Below are 13,023 nucleotides of genomic sequence, written 5' to 3'. Positions count from 1 at the left end.
TGGAGCGGTCCGTCCCGGCTGACTGCTCCTCCCAGCAGATGTCTGGGTAATTAAAATCGCCCATGACCACTACATCCCTTGATTTTAGTGCCTCTGCAAGCTGACCTGAAAATTCCCTGTCCAGCTCCTCCTCTTGGTTGGGGGGTCTGTAATAGCTTCCAAATTTGATTGTTTGACTTCATTCCATGCCTCACCAATGTTCTTAACTGCATGGTAAATGTTGAAGCCCTTCCAGAATTCCTTCAGAGTTGTCCACCTTCCTTCTCAGTTGCCCTGGTGGCCTGGGCAAATGTGCACCTAAGATAGTAGGCCTTGAAGGATGCAATTACCCCCTGGTCTATAGGTTGCAACAACGAGGTGGTGTTGGGGGAGAGAAACACCACTTCGATGTCAGTATGCATGTCATCAGGGATGGTTGGATGACCAGGAACATTGTTGAGGGTTAACAACGCTTTAAATGCAAGATTGTTTTTGCTGCAATAATCCCTGACACTTGGCACAAAATGATGATTAAACCAATCATCAAAAATGTTCTTATTGACCCATACCTTAGGACTGGATTTCTATGTCACTTGGAGAAATGCCTTGGAATGTCCCTTGAAAGCTCTGGGGTTTTCTGATTGGTACACAAGTAAAGGTTTAAGTTTAAAGTCACCTGCAGCTTTGGCACCAAGCAAAAGAGAGAGCCTATGTTTAGCAGCTTTGTACCCTGCCATGGATTTCTCCTCTTTGGCAATGTAGGTTCTCAATGGCATTTTTTCCCAAGAGTCCAGTTTCATCAACATTAAAAACTTGCTGAGCACAATAGCCACTCTCTTCAACGATTTCAGCCAATGTCTCAGGAAAAGCACGAGCTGCCTCTTCATCAGCACTGGCAGCTTGACCTGAGACCTTGAGTTTATGCAAATTGGCCCTGGCTTTAAAATCCATAAACCACACCCTACTTGCAGTAAAAGGCTCAGCATTAGAACTCTCCCCTTGTTGCTCTATGTTTCTTAGAAGAAGAAACATCACTTCCCCCCGATTTATGCTTTTCTGCCATTATTATGGGCAGTTTGGAAAAAGTTTGGAAACCCGAACAGCGCATGGGCAGCTCGGTGAACTTGTTGAAAGTACTGTACTGTACAGTACTGGGACTTATTCTTTATTCAGTACAGGTACAGTACCGTAGTGCTGTAGTGGTAGCGATGAGTGAGCACCAGAGGAGCAGCCAAGCAAATGGCTCCTAGACGAGTGGCACACTGCTAGTCTGGTCACGTGTCTGGAAGGGCATGGAGGGTAGGGGCATGTGCCCCCGGATCTGCCCTGAGTGTAGCCCACCCCTCCCCAACCAGATCAGATCTGGGGGGGGTCACATGTCCCTCCCCCACCCTCCTCCATGCCCTCATGGACAAGCAGCAGGAGCCGCTGGACAGGCTGCGGCTTTTCCTGCAGCCGCCTGGCTCAGCCCCGGCACTACCTGCCTCACCCCAGTGGAAGCAGCCGGGGGACCAGATGGATGAGCTGTGGCTTCTCCTGCAGCTGCCCAGCATAACCCAGGAACTGCCTGTCTTATCCCAGTGGGGGCAACCAGGGGAGCAGCTAGATGAGCTGTGGCTTGATCTGCAGCTTCTCCCACGGTTGTCTGGCGCAGCCCTGGCACTGCCTGCTTTGCCCCGGTGGGGGCAGCCAGGAGAGAAGCTGGACAAGCTGCTGCTTCTCCTGCTACCCATAACCCCTGCTCCCAGAGCCTGATGCAGCCCCAACTGGGCAGCGTTTGCCCCACCCCCTGTTCCAGCCCTAACCCTCCTCTCCCACTGGGGCCCTGATCTGCCCCCGCCATGGCCCTTCCCTTCCCCCTCCCCTTCCACTGACAAACCTGTATCCAGCAGTCAGTGTTGTAAAGTTGAAACCCATGTCGGCACTTTGAAACCCAGGTGTCAATTTGCAAACTTCGTAACTGCAGTTTGTCGTAACTCGAACCATCGTAAGTCAAGGACTGTCTGTAGAGCTATAAAACTATGAGAAATACTAGTTCCCCAGAGGTGCAAGCTGCATACTCTGAATAACATGCATCAGTATATCTTTTATTATTTGATATTTGTCACATTTAATATTTTGAAAAAAGGAATGACAGATTCTTTTTCAGGAAAATTATTTTCCCCACTTGAAGAAAAGTCTGAATATAGAATCATAATAAAAAGAATTGAAAAATAAAATGTGTGTTAGTACCAGCAATGAGATAAATTCCCTTGTCAGTTATACTTAGGGCAATTTGGAATAATGTTTTATATTCTGGTGGAGTCACTATGGTTTTATATCAGTACAAGTAATAACAGAATTTGATCCTTTACACACTAGAACATACTAGTTAGCAAACCATTTCTACATTAATAATGATACACAGCTATTAATAGCATAAATGGAGACTAAAATATGCCCTAAAAACAGAATAGTAGCATAATTATTTAGATATTTAAATCAGACTCTGTATAATACAAGATTATGTTATGACTGATATGGTTTTGATTCTTGTTATAGACTGCACATTTTAATATGGTAAGAAAGAGAGAGAATGAATAAATTTACCTTTTCTCATAATGTGTGCCCTTCTGCATACCTGGAAAATGAATAAAGAGTTTATGGTTTAAAAAAAGGAAAGATAGCAATGATGTAGAATTAATATAACCAGGAGGTATTGATCAGTGGAACACAGAATGCTTTCAATCAATAACACACGGTGACAGACATACCTCCTCAGCTTGGTTACTAGCCAATTCAAAGAAAGTTCAGGGTCTTTCTAAATAACTTAGGATAAATTTTCATTTATTTAGGTCAGAACCATCCCTCCAGGAAGTCTGAAGGGAATCATCATCATCAGACAACGAGTTTAGGCAAACTTCCCATTTCAAGATCTGAAGCATTAGCCACCACTCTCCTGTCTGTGCTCTGTACTCACCTCCACTCCATTTTTTTTAACCTGCACAGCCAGGTAAGTTGTTCTAATTTACTTTTCAGATGCAGATCTTACAGCTGCTGTGAACTGTATGTATGAGAATCTCAACCCCTTGTTTTTAGCACCCTTTCCCTTTGAGCAAGGAGGGCAGGGATGGAAAAACTACTGCAATAAAGCCTGCACAAAGGGGTTCCATCTTCCAACTGGGTCTTTCATTTGTTTTTAAGAAACCTTATAAATGTGACAGATGCTGTATTTCTTTTGGCGGTGAAAAAAATATAGTGATGATACAGATAAAAATGTGTAAATGAAAAATCATAAAAACATCTAGATTTTGATGATGACTGAATCCTAAAGTCATTGAAAATTAACGTTTAAGACAATTTCAGGGCGTTTTTATTATAACCTTCTTCTATTGTGTTCCTAGTGAGTACACTCATTACTATTAAATTGTTAGAACTACTTTATTCATTATTAAAATTGCTGTTTATTTATAATGTGTACTCGATTGTGATTATATTAATAGTAATATTTAAAAAATAAAGGTTAGTACTTTCAACTGCAGGAGCTGGGCTCAGTTCTATTGCAGGACATCCTATTGTCCCATATATGAAACTGGCTGTAGAAAAAGGGTAAATGGAAGAACCTGTCCATTGCTGAGCAGCATTCTTTTGCCTCACGCTTCTGCATTTTAGACCAAATCATTTTAGAGAACGATTCATTTTAGAACTGAAAATTATACTCTCCATCTCTCCCTTATGTTTCATGACAATAACATCTCATTCATTCTCAGTCCACTAATCCTCAAACCCCAACTAGCCTTCTCAACTGATTTCTCAGCAGATTACTGAACTTCTTATACTATAAGAAATAAATAAATCTGAACAAGGACATTGATAACTTGATGCATTAAGCTAAACTACTACTACTAATATGATAATAATCATAATGTAATAATTATGTTTTCCCATAATGTCTATGAGCCCTAGTCATGGACCAGATACCCACTGTGCTAGGTGTTGGGCAAAATTAGAACAAAAAGATGACCCCTGCCTTCAGAGGTTTACAGTTCAAGTATAAACTCTTCCCCTCAATGCCCAGTTGCACATTTTCACCCCTTCCAGTCCCATTCCTCCTTCCCATCACTGATACTGTCCATGGCTGAGCCAGGGTTGCAGGGGCAGATTCTACAGTGGCCGTAACAGGGATGGTAGTAGCGTTCAGGTTCCTCCCGGCCTGGTCTCCCCAGGTGTTCTCTACCAGCCTGGGAGCAGGCTCGGAGAGGGGGAACATAGCTGCTGCCTCCACTGCTGCTGCTCTGGCTGAGCCTGGCTCCCCACACAGTCCAGATGCAATGGGATAAGAGCAGCTCTGGAGCTTCCCTGCCCCCGGGCCAGCCAGGAACAGTGGGGACAGCAGCAGTGGTGCGTTGGAGAGGGAGTGAAGGAGAGATGCTGCTGGGCATATAAAGGGAAAGAAGAGGGAGCAAGGGAGGGGAGACAATTCTTATGTGATTCAGCAGGGATGCAGCCAGCCTTGAAGTGTTGGTTGCTACTCCTGAACCCCCTTTACAGGTGGGAAGCAAAAGAATGCTGCTCAGACATGGACAGATTCTTCTTCTCCAGGTCCTTGTGGAAGATCCTCCCCGACACGTCCTGGCAGCTGTCCCCAGGGAGTAAGTCCATGGGTGACACAATATCTATTTTCCTCACCACCTCCTGTATCTTGCAGTGGTTCATTATTTCATAGATTTCTTAGACATTAGAGCTGGAAGGGACCTCACAAGATCATTGGGTCTGGCCTCACTGGACCCGATGGGGTCACTGGGCCTTTTCCCTGTAGTTTGTACTTGCTACAGAATTGCTCCAAGGTTCTGCAGAATCACAGCAGTTCCCAGGCTGCTAGACTCATGCATGGCAGTATGTGCACTCCCCAAGGTTGTAGCATGTGACTTGCAAAATACTTCATGAAGCAGGCTGTTTTAGACCTTGCCCTGGTTGTCAGCTTGAAGATCTGCCTTGTGTTTTGCCCAGAGGAATAGCAGGACATCTGGTATTCCTTGGCTCCCCCTGTCCGGTCTGTCTTGTACAAGGTTTTTCTTGCCACTTTCTCTCATTTGGAGCCCCAGAAGAAGATATGTATGGACCTCTGGATTCTGTGGATAATTTGCTCTGGCAGAGGCGGGGTGCCAAAGGAGAGGGGGAAGACCAGTGCAGTGTACAGAAGCAGCACTGCTATCAAGAGCATCATGTGCCCCCTCATTGACCGGCACCGTTTGCACCACAGTCCTAGTCTCTGTGACAGAGCTGGCTGATGCAATTGAAGAGCTGCTGGCTGTATCTTTGAAAAAACTTATGGCAATCAAGAAAGATCCTGAATGATTGGAAAAGGGAAAATCTAGTGCCCATCTTCAAGAAAGGGAAGGAGGAGGAACCAGGGAACTACAGACCAGTCAGCCCCACCTCAGTCCCTGGAAAAATCATGGGCCAGGTCCTCAAGGAATCCATTTCTAAGTACTTGGAAGAGAAGGTGATTAGGTACCATCAGCATAGATTCACCAAGGGCAAGTCAGGCCTGACCAACCTGATTGCCTTCTATGATGAGATGACTGGCTCTGTGGATGCGGGAAGAGCGGTAGACATGATATATCTTAACTTCAGCAAGGCTTTTGATACCGTCTCCCACAACATTTTTGCCAACAAGCTAAGGAAGTACAGGTTGGATGAATGGACTGTAAGGTAGATAGAAAACTGACCGGATCATTGGGCTGAGAGGGTAATAAAGCAATGGCTCAATGTCTACTTGGCAGCCAGTATCAAGTGTAGTGTCCCAGGGGTTGGTCCTGGGGCCAGTTTTGTTCAAGATCTTTATCAATGACCTGGAAGATGGAATGGAGTTCACCTTCAGCAAGTTGGCTGATGACACCAACCTTGGGGTGTAGTAAATGTCCTGGAGCATAGGGCTAAGATTCAGAGAGACCTAGACAAATTGGAGGATTGAACCAAAAAAAAGCTCATGAGATTCAATAAGGACAAGTGTATAAAGTCCTGCACTTAGGATGGAACAATTTTATGCACCAGTATAGGCTGGGGCCAATTGGCTAAGCAGCACCTCCGTAGAATAGGACCTGGCAGTTACAGTGGACAAAAAGGTAGATATGAGCCAAGAGTGTGCCCTTGTTGCAAAGAAGACTATGGCATGCTGGGCTGTTAGTAAGGGTGCTGCCAGCAGATTAAGTGATTCTTCTCCTCTGTTTGGCACTGGTGAGGCCACATCTGGAGTACTATGTCCAGTTTTGGGCCCCCCACTACAGAAAGGATGTAGACAATTTGGAGAGAGTCCAGCAGAGAGCAATGAAAATGGTTAGGAGGTTGGGGCCCATGACTTCTGAAGAGAGGCTGAGGGAACTGAGTTTATTTAGTCTGGAGAAGATAAAACTGAGGGGGGATTTAATAGCGGCCTTCAACTATCTGAAGGGTGGTTCCAAAGGGGATGGAGCTAGATTGTTCAGTTGTGGCAGATAACAGAACAAAGGACAATATTCTCAAGTTGAAGAAAGAGAAATGTAGGTTAGATATTAGGAAAAAATCTCTCACGAAGAGGGTAGTGAAGCACTGGAACAGATTACCCAGAAAGACTGTGTAATCTCCATCCTTGGAGGTTTTTAAGACCCAGATAGACAATACCTTGGCTAGGATGATCTACTTGGGGATGGTCCTGCTTTGAGCAGGGGTCGGATTAGATGACCTCCTGAGGTCCCTTCCAACCCTTGTTTTCTATGATTCTATGAAATGTAGCCATACCCACACGAGTACACTACTCAGCCACAGCAGTACACCCTAATCACTGTCTCTCAAGCCTGCCTGCTGTCACCTACAGCCCCACTCTACAAACCCCTATGCTGTTCCCTGTCCTAGTGCTTCACCTTCCCAACACTGTCCCCTGGCACACTGCCTTCTATCCACATACATTTGGAGTCTCATCTCTTCCTTATCTTTCCCTCCCCTCTTGGCTGGCCATTGACCAGTTTAAAGTGTGCTGGGACACTGCTGCACTATGCAGGGGGCAAGTTGGGAGCCAGTGGTGCTCTTGAGCACCTAGCAGTGGGAAAATGTCTTCTAGTCTTCACACAGCTAAGGGACTATGAGGAAGTAATAGAAGAAGCACAAGTAGACTTCTTGTGCCTCCCTGCCTAATGACTATGGAAAATCCTGCCATTTCTTGCACCATCATTAGGGTCCAACAGGCTTGAGCTCAAACACTCAGACTAATAGCTGCCTGTGGAATCAGTGTATATTGTGGACAAAGGCTGGGGCCTTATTCCCAGTGTCCCTTTGCATTATACCATCAGACTGTATTTATAGTCTAGCCCTTTGGCTCCAATATATACAGCTTTATTTTGTGCAGTAAACTTCTGTCTTGACTTTCCTATTTTGTGACACCGCACACAACTTAAAAGGTTGTGGCAGGAAAAAACTGTGCCAGCCTACTGCAAATCAATGTGACCTTGGGGGGCATTGACCAATGAAACAGTGCCTTAAAAAAATCAATGTTGCAGTGTGATACAATCTTTACATTGACTAACCAGGCAGAGTTTGGGGTATTTCCTCATTCTTTGAAGAGAAGCTTCTCTTTGTTTAATGGAATCCATTGCTTGAGAACATATCTGTGCCTCTCAGACTGATACTGGGTAAAAGAAAGATAAAAACATGAAGCCAGTTAAAAATTAACATTGGTGTGTGAAGACGTGAAGCATCAGTAACCATTTTATTCCTGTACATCAAGGTAAGTACATCAAGATATTTTCTTACTTCCCTCAACTTTACAGGATGAAACATATTGACAGTCTTAGTTAAGAACCAAAAAGCTACTGCAGCAGCTTGCCCAAAGTTGTTAGGAGTGGGTTTGGCTGTTGTAGGATTAGCAAAAATGCTTGTGTCTGGTAAGTCATCACTAATTTTTGTATCTCAGTCAGAATCAGCTGTGATTTAAGGAGGTGCAAACCGCATTGACTTTCATGGGAGAAGCACTTACTAAATTTGCTTGTTGATACTTAGGTAGATTTCTTTGGAGATATCAGTGATAGTGGACCAAGTTGAAATCACTGTAGCTCAACGTCAATGGAATTATGTTGCTTTACACCAGCTGAGGAGCTGTTGGTGCGGCTACAAATACAATTAATGTGCATAATTTTTTTGCATAGAAAATTCAGGTGCATTAAACTGTGACCCAGCACACATCTAAATGTGTGGCCATTGAGAACAAATTTGATCCTAACAGGAGTAGTTTAGTCCAGGACTGTTCCTGCCCTGCTCTATGTGCCCCTGAAGCAGTCAGGGGGAGTTCCAGGCTTGCCAGGTGCCAGCACCGCTCTGGCAGGGGGATCAGGTGCTGGTCCTGATCTTTGTAGGGCTCCGAGCCACATGGAGACTGGGACAGCTCTCTCCACCCCATGGGGCCCCCTTCTGCCTAGGTTGACTGGGAGCAATTTGCTCCCAGTCAGTGTCTACATGTGTGCTTCAGCACATTAATTTAATGCACCAATTTGTAGTACCTGTATCTACTGGTATTAGAAAAATGGCACATTAGACTTCCCAGTAATTGCTGCACATGTGTAGACAGTGATGCTTTACTGCATATCAGTCTACTGTGCAGCAGAGTATCTCATGTAAACGCGCCCTGTGTGGAGGATTATACACGTGAATGCTGCACAAGGTTTTTAGAATCCGTCTGATCTGACTTAAAACAAGGGGGTAGATTATGTTTCCTTGTTTGCTTCTGATTGAATAAACAAAACAGTATAGAAAATAGGCAAGGGTTAGCAGACCCAGGAAGGGCATGGGTTAAAATGCAATGCGAGGGCAGGTGAGAAAATGTTAAAATGTTAAAGTACATACACAAAATTGAAAAGGAAATAAGTGAGACTGGAAAATATCTAGTGCTACATCCATTCTGTCCCCTCCACACACATCTTCTGTCAACTGAAAAAAAATTATTCCCTTCAACCTGGGGCTTTTTAAATATCTGCAAAGTGTCCTGCCCAATTTTTTGAGCATTATATAAACAGTTTGCAATGAGAGTGAGACAGGTAGTCCTTTGGTTAAACAACTATTCTAAAGCAGCTAAGAGCTAACTTGCTCTTAAAACTTAATTACTTTTCCTTATGCTTAAAAACATTCACAAAAGTATGGTTTATAATAAGTGTTGTAATTAAAACTCTGTAGCAGCACAGAACAATGCTAATTACTCTTTGTAGAAATGCAGACTCAGAAAAAGACTTCAGTAGTCTCTACTGCCTTTTGGTAATCCAGTGGCTCTTGGCATCCTTTCACTGTCTCCCATGGCATATATTTCCAAGCACCAGTTGCCTTGGTTTAGGGCTGTCAGAGGATACATGGCTCACACTGTTCTGTTTAACAGTTCCCAATGGTGCTGTCCTGCATGGATTTATTTTAAGCCCTTTTTGAACATGGCTATTCTATTTGCCTTTACAACTTTGTGTAGCAACAAGCTCCACAATTATGCCCCAAGTATAACAACCAAGTCAAAACAAACAAAAAACCTCCATGTCTTGTTTGTTTTAAACATGTCTCCTACTAGCTTCAGTGGATACCCCCTAGTTCTTGTTTTCCGGGACATGGTGAATAATAGTTTCCTATTCACTTTGTCCACACCCTTCATGACTTCATAGATCTCTATCACACCCAGTTCAACCTTCTCCTTTACGAAAGGAAGTCCTAGCCCTTTCAGTCTCTTCTATGGCAACTGCTCCATACCTCTGATCATCTTGGTTGCCTTCCTCTGCACTGTTCCCAATTCCATTATATCCTTTTTAAGACATGGAGAGTAGAACTGAATGCAGCATACAAGACATGGGCGCACCATGGATTTATACAGTAGCACAACTGTGGAGGGGAAGAGCTGTTTGGGAAATTTACTGTTGTTGTTGTTGTCATGTATTGTAAGCTGCTTTGAGCCTTTCTGGATAGAGTGGGATATAAATTGAAAATAAAGCAGACTACATTATTATTTAGATGCCCTTCTTAATTATACTCAACATTTTAATTGGCATTTTTGGTCACCACTGTGCACTGAGCTTTGCTTAGGGGTTTTTAACTTTGCTTAGATATCTTCATGTCTTTTTCTAGACTGCCTCTTATGCATGTGATGCCTTCCTTTAACTCATCTCTAAATCTATTTAGCTACTTCCTTCTTATGCCTTCTCATGAACCACCTCTGCGACTGTACCTAGGAGGAGTCAGCCAGTGCACATTGGCTAAGTTGAAAGGTATTTCAAATACACAGCTGAGGATCAGTTGGGAAATAATAATTTAAAAAAAAAATAGCATTACAAAAATGTGCGTAACACTTCTGCCAGGGACTGGATGGCAGTAAGAAGGGCTAGGTTCAGATCTGGGGTTCCACACCAACTTTTCAAATTTAGCTTGAGCTCCCATCGTGGCATGCTTGGAGCCTGGGTAGCTCATCCAGGGGCATTGTGGAGGGTGCAGAGAGAGGGCTCCTGCCACTGTGCACACCTTGGGAGAGGCACAGCGGGCACATGGTCACTGGATATGTGTGTGGGGAGGAGGTGGGCTGCCACTGCGGGCTGGGTTCTGCGTCCCATTGCCACTGCCTCGGGAATGGTGTGATGCCACATGCCTGCTGCGGCTGGTCCCCAGGGCCGGCTCCTAGACAGGCTGCCCAGGCTCTGACCATCCCATGACCTGCCCCAGAGCCTCACTCACCCCAGCCCCTCCTCTGCCCCGCTCCCTCCCTCCCTGTGGGGGTCTCGATCTGCGCCCCCCTCATGCCCCTTCCCCGACTTACCTGCTGTAGTAGGCAGCCGTCTGGCTGCAGTCTTGGCTGCATGCAGGCTCTGTGCCTGTCTGTGTGCACCCCTCCCCACCTGCTGCAGCTGCCCACAGCCCACCCCCAGACTGTCCTGCAGCCCTCTGTGCTACCCCATGCTCGAGGGGGCTAAGCCCCATTAGTCCCGGGCTTCCGCCACCTATGGCTGTGTGCCTGCCTGCCACACATGCACAGTTAAAGTATCTTTTTTCACAGTATATTCGTGGAACTACTAGGATCCATTTGCCAAGATCAATGGTAGTTCTGTGCAGATTCTGTGAAAAATGATACTTTACCCTTGCACATGCCGAGAATTTTCAACAAGAAATCCGCAATTTTCTCAGGGCCCTACTCACATGCCTACAAATTTCACAATTTAGGAGGGAGGGCAGATGAATACAAAATCTGTCCACTTGCCCTTTATAACTGACCACTTTAACCTCAAACTGTATTAGCCAAGACCACAATCAGTAAAAACCATGAGTTGCCCCTCAAACCTGCATATTAATGAAGGCATGCAGATAAAGAATACACAGTTACAGAACATAACTGTCATCACACAGAATATTCTATTTGCTCTCTCCTCCTTATGTTTTGCTTTCTGCATCTCCTGTCACAACATCTGAAAAAGTGAGCTTCATCTCATAAAAAGCTTGTGATATAGCACCCCCCCACACCCACACACACTATATCTTGGTTAGTCTGCAAGATATAAGTCTACTTTGCCTTACATGTAGACCATAGGTAAGGGTTACTTTTGCATACATTATGTATAGAGACCTACCCAAGTCCAGGAGGCAGGAGGCTGATTTTGTGGGCAGATCGCATGGCCTGCCGGCATTTTTGTACCCTGCCCATGCCTCCAGTTGGCCGACGGGCCCTGGTCCCCTGCCCCCCTGTTGCTGATTGGTGGAAAAGGTTGTCTGTCAGTCCTGCCCCTCACTGCTGATTGGGTGAGCGCTGTCCATCATGTGGCCCCACCCCTTGCTGCTGACTGGTGGAGGGGGTGGCACTGCATGACAGGCAGCCTTTTCAGCAAATCAGCAGTGACAGGAGTAGCAGCCATCTTGCGTGCTCCCCTTCATGTTGCCACCCCCACTCTCTCCCTGGCAGCCTGTGTAACTAGGCCACAGCAGCTGCAAGGACTGCTGTTTCCCACTGAGGCGTCAGTCCCTCCTGCCCTGCCCTGGATTTTGCAGACATCACCTGATTTCATGATTTCTGTAAAATTGTGAATTGAGTAGGTCCCTAATTATATATAACACACAAGCCATTTATAGTGGTCATTTCCCCGACCTCCATGCCTCACAGGTTGCTCATCTTACATCAACCTAAATTATGCTCTTCCTCTTACTCTTAGACCTTGTCTTCCTCAGAAACTCTACTCAGTTCAAGCAAATCAGTAACCATCTGCCAACACAATCACACTGGGGCTACATACAGATATTCAGGGAGCTTAGACTGACTTTTTAAAATGGCCATCTGATCAAACTTTGTTCACCTTACATTAGTTAGGTGGATGTGTGTGTGAACTATACAGAAGTTCAGGACAGTTAGATCAGTCTTTAAAAAAGGCTGACCTGATCTAACAACCCCCTTCCCCCATCTTGACTTACCTTAGCTCAGGTGGCTATTTTAACACAATCTAACCTCCCCAGATGTCTGTACACAGCATAATGCGACCTTCCAGTGCTGACAAAGAAAGGTGAGATTTGTATGATGAAGCAGGTCCTGGATTCAAGCAACAATAAGAGGCACTAGCACAAGCTGAGGTTTCTTTTTCTCTACTTGCAGTTTGGACCACTGCAGCTGCATCAGTAAGCAGGCTTTGCTTGCCAGTACCAGAATTAACACCCAGTTTAGACAAAGTCATCAAGGGGAGTCTTCCATGATTAGCAACATGGAAAAGTTTGTCTGTTGTCACTGCGGGAGACAATATGCTTTAGCTTCCACCAGGGAGTACAAGATTCAGAAGATATTTTTCAGTACAGAAGGGGATATTTTGGGGCAGGACATTATTTCAGTTGGAGGGCTGCTTAACAAGTTTTGGTGAGCTGTTGAGGGCTGCAAGGGCAGCTCCACCCCATGACAGGTGCCCTGCCACCTGGTCACCATCTTGGGACTGGAAGTCCCACCCCCTAATCCCTGACCTTTGCCACCAGAAGTATCTCCCATAGCCCCCAGAAGTACTCCTTCTTGGGGATTTGCCATCTTGGAACCAGAAAAAAACCCAAATT

The 13,023-nt window shown here is 45.2% G+C and overlaps 1 protein-coding gene across 2 annotated transcripts in view; it reads left to right on the top strand.

Annotated features, from left to right (window-relative positions):
• The first annotated feature begins 2,897 nt into the window (after positions 1-2,897).
• Positions 2,898-13,023, top strand: part of LOC109303468 (transmembrane 4 L6 family member 1-like) — a 44,924-nt gene continuing 34,798 nt past the window's right edge. The window contains exon 1 of one of the 2 annotated variants that reach the window (XM_019525666.1): positions 2,898-2,971. The gene's annotated coding sequence lies outside the window, so the exon portion shown is untranslated. Of the gene's footprint in view, positions 2,972-7,546; positions 7,721-13,023 lie in introns of those variants that run through there. The other variant, XM_019525665.1, reaches the window with a different exon arrangement.

Source organism: Gavialis gangeticus, unplaced genomic scaffold (assembly GCF_001723915.1).
Source record: "Gavialis gangeticus isolate Ggan-Ray unplaced genomic scaffold, GavGan_comp1, whole genome shotgun sequence".
NCBI classification, from domain to species: Eukaryota; Metazoa; Chordata; order Crocodylia; family Gavialidae; genus Gavialis; species Gavialis gangeticus.
The sequence above is the reverse complement of the archived record's forward strand: the minus strand, read 5'-3'. Positions and strand labels throughout refer to the sequence as shown.